Raw genomic sequence first — 24,426 nt, forward strand, 5'->3', positions numbered from 1 at the left:
TGACAGCATGCACAAGACCCATGTTGACTCAATCAGACAAAAACCCAGCATAGAATGAGGGAAATGGGCAGCAGATCTTAACCCCAGCCTAACAGCTATTGGCAACTCATTACTTCTGGGTGAGGGGCAGTAGATCTTCTCTAAGGGAATGACTCTAGGTAGGCTGACTAGACTCCAGTGGATGAACTTGTACGAAAGTACATCTAGGTACAAATACTTGACCAGAAAGGGCTTAATGTATATGACAGAATACATCAAATTTGGTGTGGGGGCTGTGTAATGGGAGGCAGGGATGGGGGAGGGGGTCTAAATTTGATAAAGATATATGAACTGTACAAAACTCAATAAAAACATATTTAAAAACATATGTAAGATGTGAAAGTAGAAGCAAACTCATCTAGAAGAACAAAGGGACTAATGGGAGTGAGAAGGAGGGGAAGAGGGGAGTGGGGGACATACTCAAAGGACCACTTTACACTGATGAAACCCAGTACCATGTACAACAAATATATGCCAATTAGACATATAGGAGCTGGAGGGATGGCTCAGCTGTTTTGAGCACTGGCTGCTCTTGCAGAGGACCTGGGTTCAGTTCTCAGCACCCACAGGCATAACCCCCATTGCATGACTAGGAGCACTAACATACATGCAGGTAAAACACTCATACATGTAAAACAAAAATAAATAAAAAGTTTAAATTATTACTCATAAAATTATTATGACTCTGAAAACCACAGTCTTCTATATAGGCCACCATAACCTTGTACAAGACTACTTCTGCAAGATACCTGTGTAGCAACTGTCTGTTCAACCATCTGTTGATTTACCTTCTTATGCATTCTGACTAAAGGCAATTGCTTCAAAACAACTTATGCAGCCTCTCTTACCTTTGAAAACTTTCAATCCTTTGGCACTTTGGATCTACCTACAATCACTCTATATGCTTTGCCATAATAGTCGTACTTCTGGATTGCAATCTTTCCTCATTTGTTTCCAAATAAACACATTTCTTTGGAGAGCCATAAAAACCCCACTTGCTTTAGGGGTACGAAAAACCAGAGAGAAATGCATTAGTTCAAAAGACTACTGAAAAATACCCATACAGAATATGTATGAATGCATGTATATGGCTGAAGGCTATATAACAAAAATAATATGATGACAGACAGGAGGAACTCCTTTTCCAATTGGGTCAGAGAGGTTCAAGAGAATCCTGTAATAATACAGACTATTGCCACAACCCTTGATTACCTTCTAGAACTTGAAGGTAAGACCCCGTTGCTGAAGATAGGACATACTTAGGACATAGGGCTTGAAGCAACTGACCCAGAGGCCTCTTCCCTGAAGACCAGCTCTCATAGTATCAGAGAATACTGTGCAAACTGCTAAATCAGGAAACTAATCAATCGTCCAATCCAGCTGTAAAACCAATAAACACAACAATCACTGGCCCAGTAAACTACCTCTATTGGTGCAGCAGTGGCACTTTTATTTTGGGGGTAATCAACAGGTGTCTAGTCAGACTTACAGCCTTGGGAGATAGCTCATGTGTGGCACTGTAAACATAGCTAAATGCACATGGCTGGAGAGGTCATAGATCCTAGAGAAAAACCTACTTTTGTCACATACCTAGACAAATGTAATCCCTTATTGTATTCGTCATAAGTATCCTTGTATTTATGACAAATGTATCTTTAACCACTCATCAAAAAACTTCTTCTTGAAGCAGATGGAGATTATTACAGAGTTTAAAAACTGGCCAAATGCAGAGAATGTGTCTGTGAGAAGCCAAGCCCTAAGCGACACAACTACAGATGCAGCCTCCATACCTAAGGCTCAGGGAATATAGTGGAACAGGAAGCAGAAAAAATATTAATGCATCTCTCTACTCTCACCAGCAAAGATTCTTAGTGCAACAGATGGTGATTAACTCAGAAAATCACAACTGGCCAAAGTGCAGAGAATAAGAGACTTCAGAGTGCCTGCCCCTGGATAGAACACCTATATAAAACCCCTTCCACCTGGGGCTCAGAGACCATTGTGGAAGAGGGGGCAGAAAGACTGTAAGCACCAGGGGTAGTGGAAGGCCACAAAGAAACAGAGTTTTCCAGATAGCTGGGAAGTTACTCATATGAACTTACATCAGTGGTCACAGGATGCATAAGACCCATGCAAGTTCAAACCAGACAAAAACCCAACACAGAAGGGGGACATGAGCAAGAAACCCCAACCTTGGCTGAGAAACTATTGGCAGCTTGTGACTGCTGGGAGAGGGAGAGCTGGTTTTCTTTTAGGGATGATGCTAGACAGGTTGACCAGGCTCCAGTGGATGGACTCACAGAGGGACATTTGGGGACAGAAACTTGACTTGATAAGCCTTAACAACCATGACAGAATGCATAAAAACTGGTGAGGGGCTCTGGGAGGTGGAAATAGGGGAGGGAATCTACAGGTGATCAAGATGTATTGCATAAAATTCACAAAAAATTCAATGAAAAAGAAAGCTAGGCAGGTGTGTGTGTATATGAGTGAGCAGCAAGCTGTGTTCCTCCATGGTTCCTGCTTCAAGTTCTTATGCTGGGTTTCCTGCTTGGACTTCCCTCAACGATGAACTGTTATTTGGAGGTGTAAGGGAGATAAATCTTTTTGTACCCTAAGTTCCATAGCAACTGGAACCTAAAACACAGACCCAGTCCTGATCATTTTTTTTTGGAAAAATATTTCTATTGATTCGAGACTTGCATGGGATGTATTTTGATTATATTCAGGCCCCCTCTCCACTCTGTACTCCCAACTTCATGTCCTCTATTATTATTTGACCTTAAAAAGGCATATTGAATATAATCTGTGTTTACCAAATGCTCATGGGGGTGGGTTTATAGCTTGGAGTCTGGTCAACCTACCAGACATCACACCAGTAAGGAAAACTAACTCTCCCTCTCCCAACATCTGTCAATTGTGGATAGATCCTTAACTAGGGCTGGCTGGGGCTTCTTGCCCACCTCCCCCATCCATGCTGGGTTTTTGTTTGGTTTGGGATTGCATAAGTCTTGTGTATACTGTCATAACCACCTGGGGTTCATACATGCAACAACCCTGTGGTGTCCAGGCAGCAGAGTTTCCTTGTATTAATCTGCCACTCTGGCTCTGACAGTCTATCTGTCCCCTCTTCCACAATGGTCCCACAATGGGAAGAGAGGGTATGACACAAGTATTCCATTTGGGGCTGAACATTCTTCATCTCTTGATCTCTGTATGTTGACCAGTTGTGGGTCTCTGTGCTAATCGCCATCTATTGCAAGAAGAAGCTTCTCTGGTGAGAGTTGACAGATGAACGTATGGATATAGCAATAAGTCACTAGGAGTCAGTGTTTTAAAAATATATATTCATTTATATATTTTACTTACATCTATTATTTATTCATATTTTTATATACCATGTATGTGTGTATTTTTTATGTAGCCATTTTTTATTGTTATTTTGATGCCAGAGACTTTTAAAAAGAATTAAAAGCTTGCTCCATTTCCTGCAGCCGGCCATGTTGGGATTGTGCTTTGCTTGATGGACTTCCCTCATGGCATGGCCCCGAAAGGGCAGACAGTGCCCCTGACTCAGCCCAAGAGGCTGCTCCGAAGCTGGCCAACTTGTCAGCCTCCCCCGGCTTGCAGAAGGGAGCGAAAGAACAAGAGCAATTGAACATATTGATGAGGTACAGAATGAAATAGACTTAGTGAACAAGTCATGAGGAAGTTTTGAAAGTAGAACAGAAATATAACAAACTCCACCAACCATTTTTTTGAGAAGAGGTCAGAACTGATGTCCAAAATCCCAAAGTTTTGGGTAATAATGTTTGTCAGCCATCCACAATTGTCTGCACTTCTTGGAGAGGAGGATGAAGAGGCTCTGCATTATTTGACTAGGGTTGAAGTGACAGAATTTGAAAATATAAAATCAGGTTACAGAATAGATTTTTTAAAAGTCTTTTTGAAGTAGGGTCTCCCTGTAGCCCCAGCTGGCCTGGAACTCACCATGTAGACTAGGCTGGCCTGGAACTCACAGAGATCCACCTGCCTCTGCCTCCCCAGTGCTGGGATTAAAAGCATGCACCACACTTGGCTTCAGAATAGACTTTTATTTTGATGAAAATCCTTACTTTGAAAATAAAGTTCTCTCCAAAGAATATCATCTGAATGAGAGCGGTGATCCATCTTCAAAGTCCACTGAAATCAAATGGAAATCTGGAAAGGACTTGACAAAACGCTCAAGTCAAACACAGAATAAAGCCAGCAGGAAGAGACAGCAGCAAGAACCAGAGAGCTTCTTCACCTGGTTCACTGACCATTCTGATGCCGGTGCGGATGATCTAAGAGATGTCCTCAAGGACGGCATCTGGCCAAATCCCTTGCTGTACTACTTGGCTCCAGATATGGATGATGAAGAAGAAGAAGGGGAAGAAGAAGAAAATGATGGTGATGAAGAAGAAGGATTGGAAGATATTGATGAGGGAGGGGATGAGGATGAAGATGGAGGGAAGAAGATGATGAAGGAGAAGAGGATAAAGATGACTGAAAGAAAAGAATACCGATTCCAACCTTCCTTTAAAAAATTTTTTCTCTATTTTTTAATTTTCTCCAGTCCCTGGGAGCAAGTTGCAGTCTTCCCCTTCCCCCCGCCCCTCTTGTGCTCAGTCACCCTATTTTTGAAGTCTCTTTCCACAACATGGTGGTTTTCAACATATTTGGGGAAAATAACCTTGAGCAAAGAACAACAGGAAAAGAATCTCCACTTTCTTGTTCTAAATTTGTTTTGGTCCCTTCTTGTCTCAAACTGTGGAATCGACACCACCACTGTGCTCGGTGGGAAAAAGAAAAATCTCCTGCTCCCTTGGCTCTGCTGGAGGCTGGGGGTGCTGGGCCTTGTGTGGTAGTGCATAGAATTTTAGCTTTTTCCTCCTTTCTCTGTATACTGGGCTCAGAGATTACACTGTGTCTCTATGTGAATATGGACAGTTAGTATTTACCACCATGTACCTGTCTACTCTCTTGTTTAATAAAAAGAAAAAAAAAGTAAAAAAAAATGGGTATAGAAGGTCAGCAAAGTGGGTTTGAGGTGTTTGGGTGGGTTAAGTGGGCATTTTGACAACTCGTCACCTTCATCCTCATCCCCTTCTTTATCAATATCTTTGATGGAGATATCTTTGATGAAGGCTTCTCCTTTGGCATGTTAATTGTGATGTTTAATGGACATCCTTGCACTTTAAGACGACACTTTGAAGATAAACGTCTCTCCTTGTGGTGCCCTGAGCCCTGCCACTCAGTGGGAGAATCAGCAGAACCTGCAGGATTCTATTTGGAATTTACATTCTCTATTGTCATTTTGTGTATTTTTAAGTTTTTTATTTTCACTGGAAAGGAAAGAAAATGATGCTCAGTTTTGAATGTTAAAAGTGTACAAGTTGCTTTGTTACAATAAAACTAAATGTGTACATACATAAAATAATTTGATTTTTCTGAGAATTTCATGCATATGTTTGTATTTGCATTATTTTCACCCTTCCTAGTTCCCATCCAGCTCCTCCCATGGCACCCCTACGCCCTCTCAATTTCTCTTCTTCTTTAATTCTTATTGTTACACACACACACACACACACACACACACATACACACACACACACACGTTATAGTTGAATATGGTACAACAGTGCCTGAAGTTGGACTTCACTAATAAGCATTTCTTTTGTACCCAAACAGTGCAAAATGCTCCAGTCCATGAGAGCAACATTCCCTGACTCTGCATTGCTGTTGAAACTTGTATAACAATCTTGTGGGTGGAGAAACATGAGTTTTCATAAAAATATCATCTTAGTTTTAAAAAAGTAAAGAGTCCCTTAATCCACTATCACCAGAAGTATAATTTAAATAGCCAATGCCTCCTACATGGCTGAATGAGTCAATAAAGAAAGTCTCGGCTACGGTTGGGGCCTGCTGCCCATTTCCCCAGTTCTGTGATGGTTTTCTATCTGAATAAGTTTGCATGGGTCTTGTGCACGCTGTCACCATTGCTGCAAGTTCATATGAGCAAATTCCTAGAGGCCTGAAAGCCTGTTTCCTTATGTTCATGCATCACCCTGGCTCTTAAAATCTTTGCAGCCCCCCTTCCTCCATAGTCCCTGAGTCATGGGTGGGTGAGGTTTAATATAGGGGTCCTATATTAAAGAGACTGCACTCTGTAGTCTCTTATTCTCCAAAACTTAGCTAGTTGTAGCCCCCTGTGTGCATCGCACTTGTTGCACTAGGAAGCTTCTCTGGTGAGAGTTGAGGGATGTATTGGTATTCTCTCTACCTGCTGTTCTGCTTGCATGGAGGGGCATCTAGGTACAAAAGCTTGGCCAGCTAGGCCTTAACATATATGACAGAATGCATGAAATCTGGTGGAGGGGGTAGGAGGAGGGTGAATGGGGAGTTCTAAATATGATTAAGATCTATTATATGAAGTGCACAAAAAACAATAAAAATATACATTAGAAAGTCTTCAGAAACCATACTATTTTTGGAAATAGGGAATACTCCTCTCTCTCCTTTTCACCTCCTTACACAGTACATCTTGTGGGTGATTGTAAACATTCACAGGTCTATATTTAAATTTGTCAAAAGTGTGTATTCTTTCCATAACAGCTGAGTGAGGAAGGAAACAAATAAACACAAAGAATTTCATCATTTGAAGGCATTTCCTCCGGCTCTCTATCAGAGGGCAATTTAATTCTGAAAGATTGCAAATATTGATTCAAGTGCTGGCCCCTCGATACCTAACAGATGAATGAAGCCAATGGAAAGGGCACACGCTGTTCTCATATCCCAGTATGAGAGAACAAGTATTAATAAAGGGAGAGAGTTAATTTTAGAAATGATACTTCCTCCCAAAGATTGAATTTCCTGGAAATGTTTTACGAACTAGGGTTGTTGGTTGTTAGCATACAGCAATACATGACTTAGAGGACAAAGAGGGCAGAGAGGGTGGCTTAGGGAAAAGGCTTCCAGAGGGTTTGGGTAGAGATGTCAGCCTGCAGCAGGACTGGGCTGTAAGGGAGTTTCTAATCCTGAGAAGGACTGTGAAAATTCATACATCGTGCTTTTCACTGTTAGCTCTTTTGCTCAACTACTACACTCTAGACTATATGGTTCTTCAGTTGCAATGCATTATGGTCAGCCTGCTGACTGTCAAAATGGTGCCTGTGGGGAGGCATGATCTGTTCAAGGAGCTCTCATCTCGTACCCATTCACAGGAAAAAAAGAATACCTGAAGAGCAGTGTGCACTCTCTCTCTCCCTCTCAATTGCTTCTTCTTTTCTGAATTGCTGGGAATTTTACAGTTTCTATAGCGATCTACTTTGGGTCAAAGATACTCAAATTAAGATTGTTCTCATTACAAAATAAGTCAGCTTGTTTATCCAGAAGAGGAAGAATAGTATAGGGGCCGGAGATGGCTCAGTGGTTAAGAGCACTGGCTGCTCTTCCAGAGGACCTGGGTCCAGTTTCCAGCATCCATATGGTGGCTAGCAATCACCTGTAACTCCAATCACCTGTAACTCCTAGCAATCTAGGGGATCCAATGCCCTCTTCTGACCTTTGCAGGCACTGAAAAACGTGAATGCACTTATGTTTATGTTAGCTGCCATATGGACATTGGAAACTGAACCTAGGTCCTCTGCAAGAGCAGCCAGTGCTCTTAACCACTGAGCCATCTCTCTAGCCAGTCTTTTTTTTTTTTTTTTTTTTTTTAAGACAAGGTCTCCCTTTCAAAGCCAGGCTGGCACTGAACTCAACCATCCTCCTGCTTCAGCTTCCTGAGTACTGGAATTATAGGTATGTGTCACCAATGGAAATTCTTAGACGTTTCAAAATCCTCTTGAGGTTAGAAAACACAGCTAAGAACTCATCACCATACTTAGCCAATAGAGTTTTTGTATTTGAATGAATTCCTTTCCCCTTTGAGTTCTTGAAGTGTCTTAAAGTTCCTGAACCTGCCAAAAAGTAACTTTGCTGTTTTTCCTAAAAGGGCCTTAGAAGCATTGATTCTAAAAAGGTGATCTCTGATCCTTAAAACTGTTTGGTCATCTGATTTTGTGCTTGTCATCTTCAAATGTGATGTTACAGGAAATTTCTTGGTTAGATGATCAATATTTATGATTATATTCTGTTACAAGAAAGACATATTCTTATTGAACCTATGAAAATAATGACATTGCTATGAAAACAAGAATATTTTAGAGTTTCATTCTGGAGGAATCAGGCAGGTAGGAAAAAATAAATATTTCGATTATGCTTACAAAATTATAATCTACCTGATTTTAATGACATAGATAGCTTAAGAGAAAAAAAGAGTTTCTCGTATTAAATATATAAAATGTCAATAATATTCCAGATAAAACCATAATCATGATTACAAATTGCTTAGGATAACTATCAATGTCTCTTTCTTTTTGTAATAGGCATCATTGTTTGGATGTGAGTTATCCTACACAGGCTCAGGTGTCTGGGTATTTGGTCCCCTGCTGAAGCTGCTGCTTTGGAACCTTTCATTTTACTTTAAAGATATTTTATTTATTATTTTTATTTTATGTGTATGAGTATATTGCTTTGCAAGTCGGTAGGTGCACCCATGTCATACAATACCTGCAGAGGTCAGAAGAAGGTGTTGGGTCCCCTGGAACTGCAGTTATGGACGGTTGTTAACCACCATGTGGGTGTTGGGAATTGAGCCTGGGTCCTTTGCAAGGGCAGTTAGTGCTCCCAACTGCTGAGCCGCCTCTCCAGCCCTTTGGGGCCTTTTGAACATGGACCCTTACTGGCAGATATGGGACTTTGGTGAGGAGGGGGATTATAACCATTCAGCTTCCAGCCCCAACTCTCATTTCTTCCTCATTTGTGGAGATGTGAGGAAGTCATACTACAAGCTGTGGTTATTGTGGACTGTGTCAGTGCAAGCTGCTGAGTTTTCTTCTGTGATGAGCTCTATTTCCTTAAATGATGAACCCAAATAAATCCTTCCTTCCTTAAATTGTTTCCCACAGGAATCTGGTCACAGCATATAAGAAAAGTAACTAATACAGAAAATTGGTATTGACAGTAAGGGATTGCTGGGACCCCCCCCCCACCATGTGGTTCTTAAGCCTTTGGAGCTAGTTTGTTGGGGGAATGTGGAAGAGTTTGGATCTATGAGCAAAAGAAGCCCTTGAATGCTACAGAGGTTAAGGGGTAATTCTGTGGAAAAACCAGAGCACAAGTACAGATGCAGTCAGTAAAGGCTGTACTCATGAGGTTTCAAAATGTGAAAAGACTATCAGGATTGAACCAGAGGCTACTCATATTAAATTCTGGCAAAGATTTTGGCTGCATCTGCCTATGCACTGGAAATGTGAATGAACCTAAGTTGAAAAGTAGTGGACTAACTTGTTTGGTGGAGGAAACTTCAGGAATGCATAGCACTTAGACTGCGGTATAGTCATTGCTTATGGCTTTCAGCCAAATTTACATGTGACAGAGCAGAAAATGAAGCAGAGATACGTGAAAAGTGTGCAGTTTGAAGAGGAGAGGACTCCGAGTAAATTTAAAGTTGCAGATGAAGAGGCTGTGAGCAAAGCCGTGTTGACTGCTAAATGGATTAGTACAATGAAGAAGAAGCCTTACATTCTGCACTTGAACAACAGGAATGATGCCATGAGTATAAAACCCCATCTACCACCTACTCCACCCACCCCTGCTCCAGGGAACCCTGATCCAATACGTCTAGGGAAATGTTTTCTCAGGTTCGTGGGATAGAGGTACTTTAAGATCACTACAGCTGTGGGAAGAGTGGGCCAGGTTACATCTCTAGTTGACTAGATGCCATTGCACACAGCAACTGCTTGATGTTGTTGCTCACACAGCATTGCTTTTTCAGGCATATTATAAGAGTTTGAGGGTCATGGAAGTTGTACCAAAGTTTCAGAAAGCAGGTGAGAATAGGCAGGGCATAGCAAGGTTGGATTCCCTGCATGGAGCTCTTGAATAGGCTATATATGGAGCTGTGAAGGTGAAGCCAAGATTTTAATAAAGGACTAAGGATGATGGAGATGCCAGACAAATGGATGTCTAAAGAGGAATGCCGAAGGCATCAAGAAAGAGCTCATGTACATGGCAGAGGCACAGCTATAAGGGTAGTGTTATCAACCCCTGTGGAATCCAGATGAATTCCGTGTAGTAGACATGGAACTGCAGGGTTTGTTCTTTTTCCTGTTCCGTTTTGGTCTTGCTTTGGTCTGATATTTCTGACTTTGGCCCCATTCCTTTCTTTAAAATGGAATTAGTTAACTCTGTGACATGTTGAAAATATATAATTTGTTTTAGAAGTGTCACAGTTCAAGGTTTGTCCAGAGTCTCAGAAGAGAATTTTCATTTTGAGCAGTGTTGGAATTGTAAGGCTTTAAGGACTTTGGAAGTTGAGCTGAAAGCAATTTGTGTTTTGAGATGACAGTGAGGCTATGGGTACCAGAGACAGAACGTTATGGTTTGAGTGTGAAATGTCTCCCAAAGAATCATGTGTTTGAGAACTTCATCACAAGGTAGTGGTAGCATTTTTTAAGTTGTGGAAACTTTTGGACATGGCATCTAGATAACAGATCTAGGACTGCAACGGTAAAGCTTGAAGATTATAATATGGCTTCATTTCTGGACCTAGCTCTCTCTCTGCTTCGTTATCTATTGAGAAGTGAGGAAGCTATACCACATGATCCCAATGCCTTGGGCCCCACTGATTTCAGCCACCTTGCCTCCTCCACCACGATGGACTGTGTCTCCTTAAATCTTGAGTCAAACCAAATCTATCTTCCTTTAAGTTGCTTCTGACAGGTATTTGGTAACAACAACAAGAAAAATAACTAGTACACATTCCATGAAAAAATTTCATCAAGTCTACTTTCACAATATATACAAGCTCTCCAAGTCTTATATCATCCATCTATCACCTGGTCCAAGCCAACATGCATTTGTCATAATTATTGTAATAGATAGATTTTTATGGTCTCCAGCTCCATGGCCTTTTCTCAACTGCTCAGATTTTTAATCAGCTTTCCATATAAGCCATTCTCAACCTGAGACCTTCTCACCATCTTATGCTGGGCTCAAAACCTTTCCATTTCATGTACAGTAAAATTCAATTGCATATAAATTTCATATGAACCAGTTCCCCTTCCACCCCTAATGCTCTTTCTTCACATTGATCTTCTATCAGGAACCCTTGGTTCTCTAACTTATAATATTTAGTTTTATTTTTCTCCTTCAGTTTTGTAATTTGACATATTTTATATTTACTTGTTTATTATTGGTTTATGGCTTATACCATTCTAGTAATATGTACAATCTTTGAAGGCATGAGCTGTTTCTATTTTATTCAGACTTTATGTTCTTCTACTTACCACCAACCGATGCGTAGGAAGCTTTCAGTACATATCTTTTCAGTAGATGGACATACTCCTGGGTTTTCACATCTGTGTGCCTCCTTTCTCTTTCTTTTTTCTTCTTTGAGAGGGGCTCTCCATATGTAGATCTGAGCTGACCTTAAATTCACACCCTCTGCCCCAGCCTCCTGAGACTATAAATGCTTTTCTTGATTAAGATAATTTGGTTTGCATCCCCATCCTTCACAATAAGATTTATCAACTTTGGTGCCACTGATATTTTGAGTCATACAATTCTTTCTTGTGCAGCCTCCTCATGCACTGAGTGTTTTTCAGCATCCCTGTTCATAACCACTAGGTGCCAGTATCACACTTCCAGTTACCATAACCAAAGACATCTTCAGACACTGCTAAATATCTGGAGGACCTAATTGCCCCTAGTTAAGACTCTACTCAAGATTTCTGCTAAGGCTTAATGAGTTCTCTCAATTTGAACTAGGAACTATGTGTCTGTGTACAGTGATCTGTATTCAGCCCTATCTCAGGGTGTGCATGTGTGCTGCTTTTTCATATGTCTATATAATAACTGTTTTCTTGTTTGTCTATCACAACAAAGTGGTGACATGCTTGAATATGGGTGCTGTGACTTCTTTCATTTTACCCTGTGTGCTTCTACCACACGAAGGGATCAACATATGCTTTTGAATGACCGAATGAACAAATGTCTCTAATGCCTTTGTCTAGGTAAAGACACTGGAAAATAGAGATGCTATAAGTCCCCCTATTCTGGTAATCAAGGAATCAACTAGGGCTTTGACAATTGTGTGAGACCACAAACAACTGTAGAGTAGAAAATTCTGAAAAATGAAGGCATTGAAAATCAGCCAAGTCACCACTATAGAGAAGTATCTCCTATCAAAGAGAATCATTCAAAAGTCAGTGCAAGAAAAGGTGCTTTGGTTTGTTTGAATCATTTAGGCATTCTACCTCTAATGCACCAGGGCTGGGTAATTTTCAGCTCTATTTTCCCAGATCATGAGATGAAGCTATCACCAACATTATTTCTCCTTTCCAAAATGTTCCTGAAAAGGCACATCTGAGATAAGTGACACAAAAACAAGCTTGTGACTCATTGTCTCTGGGTGTTGCTGAGTGGCTTCAGTGAGAGTGGTGGTGAACGGCTCTTCTCATTAGGACTATTTCACTGAAAGGAGGGTGGACAGCTTTGTGTTTTGTTTTTAAAAGGTTTTTCATTTTTCTCTTTTGATATTCTTTCCTGATTTTTTAAAAAAATGAGTTTGATTTATTTTATATTGTTTTTCAAATGTTCAAATTGATTTAACACTGTGATAACAGCTAGTGCTAACATTAAATTGAGTTTATTTGTTTATTTATTTTTTTCTTTCTCCATGTTTTTTCTTTTAATTGAGCCCGAGACCCGAGCCCATGAGATAGATGGTGCTGCCTACATTCGGGATGAGTCTACAAATACCCTCACAGACAGGCCTGTGTGCCTCTCAGGTTATTCTAACACTGTCATGTTGAAAATGAAGATGAACCATCACAAGTCACTTCTTGTCAGTTTGGTACCCAAGACAAACGCATTTAAATCATCAGAACATTTTACCCCTGGCCTCTAAAGTTTCATGTTCACCTCATTTTGTTGATCTCTAAAAGTCCAAAAAGTCTTCACAGTTTCAACATTGCTTAGAAACCCCAAATTTGAAATCTCTTCTGAGACTAAAGGCAGCTCTTGACTGTGAGTCCCTGTAAATAAAAAGCAAATTACTTACTTCTAATACATAATGGAACATCCAAACAATCTTATCCCCCAAAAGAGGAAAGCGAGGATAGCAAGGAAAGACTGAACTGAAGGGAGACCAGAACTCAGCAGGGCAAATGCCAGATTCTGCAGTTCCATGCCTGGCATCTGGGTTGCGGTATTATCTGGGTATCAGCAGGCTGGGTGGTGCCATCTCTCCAATTTGTACCCATCAATCAATCTCCCCTTATCCTCCCTTCTCTTAAGCCTCCTGACCCTCCGGTAACACTATTTGACTTTTCTGAAGTCACCTTTCTAAAATTCCATTATGAGGAATGTCATGCAATATTTGTCTTTCTATTAATGTCAGTAAAAGGCAGAAGAGGCCCTGCATCAGGAGGCTGAGTCAGGGCGATTGCTGAGCATTTGAGGCCAATTTGAGTGGTGCAGCAAGAACTTAGCTCTTTTGAAAGAGATGTATATTTGCTCTGGAAATTGTTATTGAGTATGTTAAAGCTGTAATGAAATGCTTCTTCTAAAAAATAAAAAATTAAAAAGGTAAAATGCAACAGAGATTACATGGGATTTACCTTTTATTTAAAAATCTTTAGAAAGCTACTGAAAGGTTTTTGTAGGAGAGATGAAGTTGCATATTCATACATTTAATTTCTCAGCTACCCATGAAATAGAACTTAAAGAAATGAGCAGAGAATTTTAAAATGTATTTAAAATGTTGATATTAGCCATTCTGGTTTTAAGATTTTTTATTTTTACACATGTTTAGGTTGTTTTAGATAAGATGCTTAAATAGGTTGTGGAATGTCAGAGCTTTCTGAGAAGACAGCGTGAACGGGGGCTGGATGGTTTGTGATACTGGCCATATGTATGTGGCTCAGCCGCAGATGGAAACTTCAGTTCTGTTCACTGGGAGATAAAAAGCCTCATTAGTAGTCCGACATCAGTACATGTTTGTAGACCTAATTAACTAATTAATAAGACATTCTTATCTTTTCTGAAAGTGTTGCATTTCAAAAAGGAAACTATGCTGGGGAAATTGTTCACCGTTGCCTGCTCCGGTGCTTTCTCTGTTTAACAGAGCAGAGATGGTTATTGAGTCCATGGGTCCACGTTGCTTTTTCCTGTTCGTGGCACTGAAACAATAAATGCACCTATGTGTTCCTTTCTTCTTACCACAGAGTTGATTTTGCTTCTGTTGGTTCATTTGGAGGCAACTTTTCATATTCCCATAGGCTGGAAAGAAGCTAGCTCAGAAGTTTACAGTGCTTAGATTCCATGATGGCTTTCCAAAGATGACTGGCAGGGTGCTTCAGGCTTGCAGGTGAAGGCAGAGGAGAGTGCGGCCCCCACTTCAGTCTGGCTGTCATGCAGGCGGCTTATTTGCTATATCAGGCTTATGAGTCTCCCCAGTCACATTTGTCTGGCAGTGAAATAGTTCCGGTCTCCTGGTGCACATGTGCAATATTGGACTGGGAGATGCTTCAAGCTGCCTTTCAGCACTCTATCACATCCAGACCAGCCAGCAGAAGCCTCAAATATGCACTCCATCTACTTCACCAAGTACCCACAGCTAAATTAAGATGCTAATGACTGTGCTGATGACTTCAGTGTGAAGATGCTGGAGTGCCACTGAGATGGAAATGTTTTCCACTGTCAAATCTATTTAGAATATTTCAAGCAATTGGACATTTTATTTCTGTGAAGTCTCCTGCTCTGTAGGATGCAAAGACAGACGTTTTTCCACCAGGGATGGTTATAATACTTATGGTGCATTGGATGCAGAAATGGGACATCCTTAGTGTCATCTCAGTACCTTTACACCAGCTGCATGAAGAGAAGCTGCTTTGGACCTCTGGGGGCTTCACCACACTTCCTGGGAGAGGGATATTCAGTGTCCTGTCTTGGTCATTAGCTGTGTGTAACCCTTTATCTGTTCCAACAAAGATATGCATTGATACAAAGTAACTTCCTTCACTGAAAAAAAATCCATTATTTAATAAGAGCTTTTAGTGTAAATTTATTATAGAACTAAACTTCTACTCCTCCAACGAGGTCTTCATATCTGTGTATTTATCAGTTTTTTTCTTCTCTTGTAATCAGTGATACCTGTTTCCATCATCAAGGCAGACACATGGGCGGCACCCTTAGCACCTCCCTCACCAACAGTTTTACCTCTGTCTATCGGGTTCTCTCAATCATAATTTAAGCCCATCTTATATGTTAGTTTTCTCTATTTCCATGGTTACTATTCTGTTTCAGTTCTCCCCTTCTTTCAATGGATAATATCCTTCTAATTGGATATAATTTAAATGTAATAATGGTACGTATGCTAAGATTATCAAGTCTTTATACACCACCCATAAGTACATGGAAATATGATATATAAAATTATCAGGAAGAAGGCTAAAAACAGATGTTCTTGGTTTTTCTTCCCATAAATGAAACCTCAGAGGCTTTTGGTATACTGAGAATGTAAAAGAAATATTTAGTAAAAGCAGACCTGTGGCAATCTCCTGGCTGTGATAGATATTTACTCTCTCTTGTATTCTCTCTGTTTTCCATTTGTAGTTCAATCTCAATTAAAATGTTATAAAGATTAAGTTTTAGATTTCACAAGATATAAATCAGGCAGAATACACAGTGTTCCACTTACAAATGAATGATGGATCAAATAAACCAAAGAATATTTAGAAACATAGCCAAACATAAAACCAGCAGATGAATCACTGAGAGGTAAAATTGAAAGCAATACACAACATCACAGCTGTGAGCAAGGGTCACTGCCAAGGGGTTATTGAAAATATATTGAGATCTTAGTATCTTGGCTAAGTAAAATTGATACACACAGAAAGAGAAATGATTGTCCATAAATCTCAAATGCAAGAAATGGACACTGGGCATCTTGACTAAAACCAGACTTATTAAGGATTATTGCATACCCTAAAGTGAACAACAGTGAGTCACCTCCACAGTCTATGGGAACAAGTAAATTCACTTGTCCAGTGGGTGCAGAGATCCCTCTGGAAAGATAAAACTTCTGAATGATGTCAGGTGAATGTGTGAAGTAAGAAAATGAAGAGTCAGTAAAATCCTCTGGGACTTGTAGTGCTGGGTAGGCAGCTTCAGTGAAAGGTTTCTATGTAGTTTAGGGCATAGATGATGCTCCCCAGAGCAATAGAGAATAATAAGGTAGCGATGAGCTCACAGGGAAATTGACTGAATCACAAAGTGCACCATTGTTGAATAATCATGTCGGTAAGTGGAAAAATTCAGATTCTTAGAAGTAGAAATAACAAAATAATCAGAAAGAAAATTTATGATCAGTTTATTTGAACTGTTCAAACAGATAAAAGAAAGAAGTCATAAGGAACAAAAAATGTATAAAAGAGTTTAGAAAATTTGAAACAGACACAGATAAATCTATTCATATATCAGAATTCATATTCAAATTCTAAAGGCAAAGATTGAATGATTATTCAGACTCTGATGAAGAGAAGATTAGTGAAGTAGATAGTTAATCTGAAGGATTTATCTTTTAAAACATACTGCTAAGAAACAAAGAAATGACTGACATTAAAATATTAGTTAAAAAGCCAGGTATGGTGGTGCACACCTTCAGTCCCAGCACTCAGGAGGCAGAGGCAGGTGGATCTCTGTGAGTTCAAGGCCAGCCTGGTCTACAAAGTGAGTCCCACCCTAGCTGGGACTACAGGGAGACCCTGCCTCAAAAAGACCAAAAAAAGAATACTAGTTAAGAGATTTGGAGGCCAGAATGGTAGCCAATATATGTTTGATAGGCAAATTTTTAAGTAATCACAGTCAAGAATTTTCTGAAGTTGAAGAAAAACTTGAATTCTCAAATTAGAGAAACATACTGAGCCTCAAGCAAAAAATAATGGAAAAGAAATCTGTGTCACACAGAAAAAAATGTCTCCTAGGTTCATGGTAGAATGCTATGATTTCAAAGGCAAAACTGTTATCAGAGACATCATAAAAATACAATTTCTTTCAGGGATAAATTTGATAGTATTCAAAGATGTCAAATAGGGCAGTAGAGCTGGGAGGGTTGACTGCACAAGACTGTTGAAGACTAGGTGATTCTATCACAAGTTCCAGACACCAGTTATGCAGCTACAGGGCTTGGTATTTTCTTTGCTGGTTTTGGTCTTGCTTTGATTAGATCTTTCCTCAATATGCTTCCATTTTCCCATTTGGAATGGGAATATAATAATCAATGTCAAAATAAAATGGATTGCAACTTTGTATTAGTTACTTTTCTCACTGCTGTGACAAAACACCTGAAAGAAAGGCTTTGGCGTAGTTTGAGAGGATCCAGTCCATGCTGGGGGAAGGGATGTGTAACTGGATCCATGGTGTGTAACTGGATCCCTCATTTCTATGCACCTTGGTTGAAGAAGAAGCAGGGGGCTGTTGGGAAATGGTGCTGGACTACCAAACCTGAAGGCCTTCCTCCAATGATCCAGTTTCTCCAATGAGGCTCCACATACTAAAAGTTCTATAATCTTCCAAAATAGCCCTACCATCTGACAACCAAGCATTCAGGTGCATGTGCCTATGGAGGACTTTCACATTCAAATCACAACAGATCTCAAAATACAGAGTGGAGTGAAAATAATGTTGGACAATAATTCAGATTTTAGATCAATGAACATAATCTAATTAAAATGAGTATTAGTCTTAATAGGCTAGATTATTCTATGGCATATAAAAAGGAAGTTTTTTTCCCTCATTATAGCTTAGTGTGTTAATTCTCCAAGTGAAGACTTCTTCCTGTGATGACTCAGGCTGGATTCAGACTGCTCTTATGTCTTGGCACCCAGGCTCATCACGAGGGCTCCATGCTTCTTACAGCAACTGAAGAAAGAACATAAAGTGCTTCAACCTGCTTGGCCTCTACCTCAGGCTAGAATTGAGTTAATGTCACTTCTCATGGACCATTGGGTAGAATTGGTCAATTAGTCTTACCTAATTTTAGGAGACTTAGAAGTATTGTGTTTCACCTGTCTGGAGAGAGGCAAATCTAGATACTGTGAGCACCGAAAATGTCTACCACAGTTCAGTTATCTTGTAGCCATGTTATCAGCTCATTCTTTCTGAAACACAATATCTTTAACTGAAAAAATCCAAATATCTCATCTTAGTCACAGATTCAAGGCCTCAAGGTCTAGGGGTCTTTGGAGGATATAAAGTAATTTCTTTATTATAGCCAGAGATAGAGTCTCTTGATTCAAAGATTAAAAGATATAGCTATCCTAAATCACTATGATGATGGAAATGGTGTTGGTAAGGTATAATAAATACTTTCTTTTTCAAGTGGGGAGAATATAATATACTATGGTCACTATTGGACAGAATGCCTGGAATCCTAACGATAGACAGGGGGATGCTCTAAGTTAGAACTAGGCTACTCTTCCTTCATTAGGCCCTTATGTAATCTCTGAAGGAACTCTCAAATCCATTGTTCATGATTTTATTTAGCTCTGACTCCATTCTATTGAAGTAGCTTAATTTCTGTTATTCATCTTGATCATATCTCAACAGCTGTTCTTAAATATACCCTCCTTGGGAGTTGTGTTAGTTCTTCATGCTACTTCCTGCTCATAGAAAATTGGATGCTCAGCATGACTTTGAGTATTAAAGAGTCAAATGTCAGGCCAGGGAGATGGCTCAGTTGGTAAAGAACTTGCCATGCAAACGTGAGAACCTGAGTTTGGATCTCCAGAACCCAAGTAAAATGCCTAGCTTGGTGCTGTACTTTTATAACTCCAGTGCTGGGGAAGTTGGCGGGGGGAGGTAAAGTGGATTCTTAGAACTCACTGGCCAACCAGTCTAGCCAAAGTGGTGGGATTCAGGTTCAGTGAAAGATGCTGTCTCAATAAGGTGAGAGTTATTAAGGATTGAGGAAAGTAGGTTCTGTCACCAAATGGACCTCTGCACACATGTACACGTATACACAAACACATAGACTGTACAACAAATACGTGAGTTCGCACACACAATCAAATGCATTGTTCACTCAAACTTTTAGTGTCTTCTCTAGCATCTGTGACCTTCATTTATATTTGATTGAAGCCAGTTCCAAATGCTGTTCATCACTCCCTGGAATCTTTTTCAAAATATGGCATTATAGTTACTCTCTCTCTCTCTCTCTCTCCTCTCCCTTTTCCCTCTCTCTTATACACACAGAGATCTCTGAGAGCTGGGTGATTTTAAAAAAATTCTCATCTTTGCCCTGGATAACTTTATTTAATTGAAAAGTTTTATTGAATGCTTTTCTATAAACTTATTTTTCCAATCTTACATTTTATTGCATGCAAGGAAGATTTCACTTTCCCAATATCACAAAGTCTTGAATTTATGGACTTTCTTTTCCTTCATTACCACTTGCAAAGCATTCCTGAGTCCTTCTTATGTAATTCCCTGACAGATGCAGCCACCGACACACACTATTAAGGTTCAGTTTTCCCACTGCTCTTAACACCCAAGTTCATTAAGCACATAGTCTGCCTTTCAAGACAAAAGTTTTCTTGTGCTCATAATATCTGTTGCCTTTCAGCCAACTCTTCAGGGTGATTACTTTCTGTGAGGTAACTGGGTTCTGGGCAGCTCTACCATCTAATATGAGTCAGATATGTTCTTTTTAGGAGGAGAAAGCAGATGTGTGGGCTCACGTGTGCGTGCGTGCGTGCGTGCGTGCGTGTGTGTGTGTGTGTGTGTGTGTGTGTGTGTGTGTGTGTGTGTAGGCCAGAGGTTGATGTCAGTGGCTCCATCTTTTGAGACAGCATCCCCTACTGAACCCAGAGCTCACGGATTGGCTAGCCTGGCTGGCTAGGGCACTCCAGGGATTGGCCTATATGCCTACAGAAGTATGGTTACAAGTGTGTGTGTGTGTGTGTGTGTGTGTGTGTGACCATATTTGGATACTGGGGATCTGAATTCAGGTCCTCATGCTTGCTAGGCAGGCACGTTACCAAAAGAACCATCTTCCTAGCCTGAGAAAGCAGCTCTTAATGAGGGAAGTCACACATCTCCTGTCTGCCTTAACATGGAAGTGACAAATGTCATCACCATATTCTCTCTCTCTCTCTCTCTCTCTCTCTCTCTCTCTCTCTCTCTTCTCTCTCTCTCTCTCTCTCTCTCTGTGTGTGTGTGTATCTATGTGTGTGAATATGTGTGGTATATGTATGTGGTGCATACACACGTGTGAATTCAGAGGCCAGAAGAGGAAACCTGGTATCTTGGTCTATCACTCTCTGTCTTATTCCTTTGAAATGGGGTCCCTAGAGTCTCTCACCAAGCCTGGACCTAATCTGGCAACCAGAAGCTCCAGTGTGCCTCCTGTCTCCACCTCCAACAGTGCTGGAGTTAGAGGGCATGTGTCCACATGTAGCTTTTTATGTAGATGTTGGGGATTTGAACTCAGATCCTCATGCTTATGCACTCTAATCTACTGAGCTGCCTCCCCAGGCACAGTATTGAGATTTTGCAAGTCTATGCCTCTAAGATGCAAAAGTTGGGGAAATAATTTTATTTTTATTATGAGGAAAACAAGAGTGATAGAGTGATGGAAGATGGAGAAGCCCTTCATCGTTGTTTTTACTGAGCTGGTCCACTGCTGAGCGTAAGAGATTACTGCGTCTGTGGGGTTTTACTTATAATAAGCTGAGCACTTTGCATCTTAGAAACATCTCATGAAGGGAAAAGGGAAAATGCGTGCTGACTTATGTTTCCCTTTGATGTACTGAGTTTCCTGAACATATGGATTGTACAAGATTGATCAAAGATTCTGAGTTGAGTCCTGGGCACTGGAAACAAAGCCCTGGGTCAGGGGCTCAGTCATGCAGGGACGGAAGGGGTAGGGGCATTGCTGGTTGAACTGTATAAAAATGGCTAGAATCTAAGAAAATCTAGAAAAAGAGACTGGTGATATAAAGAATATCTCAGGTACTGCATTCGGCCTCCAGTGCAGAAGAAATTTGGTATAAATTTGGGAAATATGAAGAATAGATCTGCGAACTGGATGGTGATGTGGCAAGGTGGTAAGGGAAAGGAAGAAAGGAAGAACTTGGTAGAGATATGGTTACATGCAGTATTTGTGATATATCTATCAGAGTTCTTTTTAACTATATTCAGGGCTTCTTAGAGGAAGGAAGAGATCACAAAGATTTCAACAATCAAATAAGTCAATGAAGACATAAGAAATCAACAAGTGGTGATGGAATGCAAATTTTTAAGACATAGAGAAGGCCTTGATATGAAGCACTTCCATCATGACTTTCTACCTCAGTTCAGGGCATATACCTGCCCAGGGGCATGTGTGTGTGTGTGTGTGTGTGTGTGTGTGCACGTGTGTATGCAAAGCTCCCTTAATGGAACTTGGTTAGAGGCCAGTGAAGAATGACCGTGTTGCCAGGAAGTAATGAGTCAGTAAAATTCACATATTGACACAGTATCTCAACACTATGTTTAAGAGACCACTTCCCCTTAGTTCTTGATGCTGATCTCTGGAAGGAATACATTAATGAGAATATTAGATTCCCAAAAGCCTGTGAGTCAGGGAGTCTGTGGCTGCCAGGATTGTGATTATGGCTTTATCACTTGATCGTCATAGAGATGGCCTTTGAGGGTTCCCATATGAGTGTATTGCACATTAAAAATTTCCCTATGGTCTTGAATCAGGACAGAAGCTTGTTAATTGCTTCAAGCGCTTGAAGCTTGTTTGGACTGAAAATCACCCTGAAGCCCATTACCTCGCTGTGGTCTCAGCATGACCATTGTATAGGTCTGAGTATCAGTTCCAGAAATGTTATTTTTTTCAAGATGTCACTCAATAGTTCATCAATTCCTATCGCGCTTTGTGACTTGAAAATATCCTCCATAATCTTTCTTCCCCCTGAAGCGTTTATAAACAAATCTAATTCCTTGTTAGATGCTAATTGCAGCTGCTATATAACTGTGCCTCTGAAACTTCTTAATAACACTATCCATATGTCAAGGTCTTCCCCTAATTGCCTGGTTACTCTAATGAGAAAATTATTTCTTTTTCCTGCTGACTGTGTCCCATCTAGCCTGTAAACTAAATATCTACTATAAAAATATTGTTGCTATAACTCAAGATCAGCAGTGATGGTGCACCTAGCTGGGTCCAGGGATGATACTTGCAACAGAATGCCCTGGGAATCATCAGAGACATCATTTGTGTGAGGCTAGAAATTCTCCCTCATCTTTGATATATTTATGAGTTGCCTAACTTTATATAGTAGTTGAGGACTGCTCTGGAAAACTGACCCAAGTGGCATTGCAGAATGTTCTTAAATACACTGGCCTGTGAGGAGATTGGTATGCTATACTCAATTCAAAACCTCAGCATTAAATTGGAAAACCTTGGTTCTGTATGTATTGTGCAGGGTCTTGCATTAATCTGGCTCAATGAGTTGGACACAGAGGTCTGATGTCAGGCCTCACTTCAGAACCTTCCCTTTTGCCAGCATATTGGTTGTTAATGGCTCACAGTGGGTCTACTGCTTGAGATCACCCCCAGCAGCGAATGTCTCAGGTCGCGTCTCTCTCTGGAAGTGGCCCTTACTGTGGGACGTTCCCTTGTCAAGGCTATGCCCTAATTTCTGAGTGACCGGCTGAGACCATTGCTACACTTCATTGTACTTCAACTTTCTCTTTTGTTTGTTACTCCTTTCACTTCTTTATGGGTAATTAGAGATCAGGAGATCTCATTACCAATATGCACACCAATTTTATGAAATAGCTGATAATTTGGAATTGTAGTGGTGGCATTTAAATAGATATTTAGTATTTTTTTTTGGAAACTCAAAGTTGGGTAAAGGAAAAATTGAGCTATTTCAAGGATTGTTGGGCATCATGTCCCAGCTAATACTGATATTTGGTGGCCCAGAGGGTCATCATGACTCCCTGGTCACAGTTATAGGATAGATGAGTCTGGCAAGTAAGTGGAAAGTTCTGGCCCAGGGTTATAAGACTACTCCACTAAGGATCATGGCCTGGCGGTCATTTTTAAGTCTCTGTAATGTTGCGATGGGTATTTAATAGTTGGCTAAATCCTGCTTTGATTTCTTGATGTGTGAAGTAACAATTTCTGGGGATAAGGCCAAATTAAAGCAGTTCACCTTCTTTTTCCGCCCCATTCTGCCTTAACTTCCTCTTTCAAAGCATGGTGAGCTGATAAATATTTCATGACTGAATCCCAGAGAGAACAACTCTTATTTATTTGCCAATTTTCAAAGTGTCTACTTAGACTACTGTCATGACCAATTTTAAACTACCAACTTGAAGTCATGAATGCGCAGTTGGGAAAAGATGCACATAATTGCTTCTTGTCAGTCAGTACAAGTTGGCCCAGCACACCCATGCAAATGTCTCTCAGCGCACTCCTCCATTATCTCCAGGATGAAACAGCTGTCTTAGAGCCCGTTTTAGGGAGCCCTTTCAAAACATACAGCCATTTCCCATAAGGCCTGCTGGACAGATTATGTGTTATGTGGAGAAATCCAAAACATCTTAGTATCCAAGGACCAGGCTGTAGCATCTAGTCTTGAAGAACTTCATATGTGGCATGAATTCACTTCCATACTCATTTTTAGTGGAATGAAAAACAGAAATAATGAATGAAGCAGCTGTGGACCTGGTGCTGAGGGTCACAGGAGAAGCACATCAGGCATGGCGCTTGTCTCATGGTGAACAGTAGGTAATAAGCCTGGAATACAGATAGAGTGTGGCTTGAGCATGAAATTAAGCACTGGAACTGTTCAATTACAGATATCCAGAGATGGTGTGAAGTCACAGGCAGATTCGTTGGCTGGACACGTTCGCTGCTAAGGTGTGGCGATTCTGTGCTCATACTTACCCTGTTTTCAAGGTTTTGTATTCTGCCTCTGGTTTGTATTCTGCCTCTGTAATGATTCATCTTCAACTGACTGGATTAGAAAACACATCTCTGAGTATATCTATGAGGGTGTTTTCTGAGAAGTTTAACTGAGGAGGGAAGGCTCGCCCTGACTGTCAGCAGCACAGTCCATGGACCAGAGGAAGAGGAGGAAGCAAGCTGAGCATCAGCTTTCGTCTCTGCGCCTCCTGGTTGTGGGTGCTGCATCACAGCTGCCTCATGCCTCCGCCACAGCTGGAGTTGTTCTTGATGTCATAAGTTCCCCACCTTGA

At 40.5% G+C, this 24,426-nt stretch overlaps 1 pseudogene; it reads left to right on the plus strand.

Moving 5' to 3' along the window:
• The first annotated feature begins 3,580 nt into the window (after positions 1–3,580).
• LOC103748450 lies at positions 3,581–4,570 on the plus strand (annotated as a pseudogene).
• Positions 4,571–24,426: the final 19,856 nt, after the last annotated feature.

The sequence above is a fragment of the Nannospalax galili genome, unplaced genomic scaffold, assembly GCF_000622305.1.
Source record: "Nannospalax galili isolate Female #2095 unplaced genomic scaffold, S.galili_v1.0 scaffold1245, whole genome shotgun sequence".
Lineage (NCBI taxonomy): Eukaryota > Metazoa > Chordata > Mammalia > Rodentia > Spalacidae > Nannospalax > Nannospalax galili.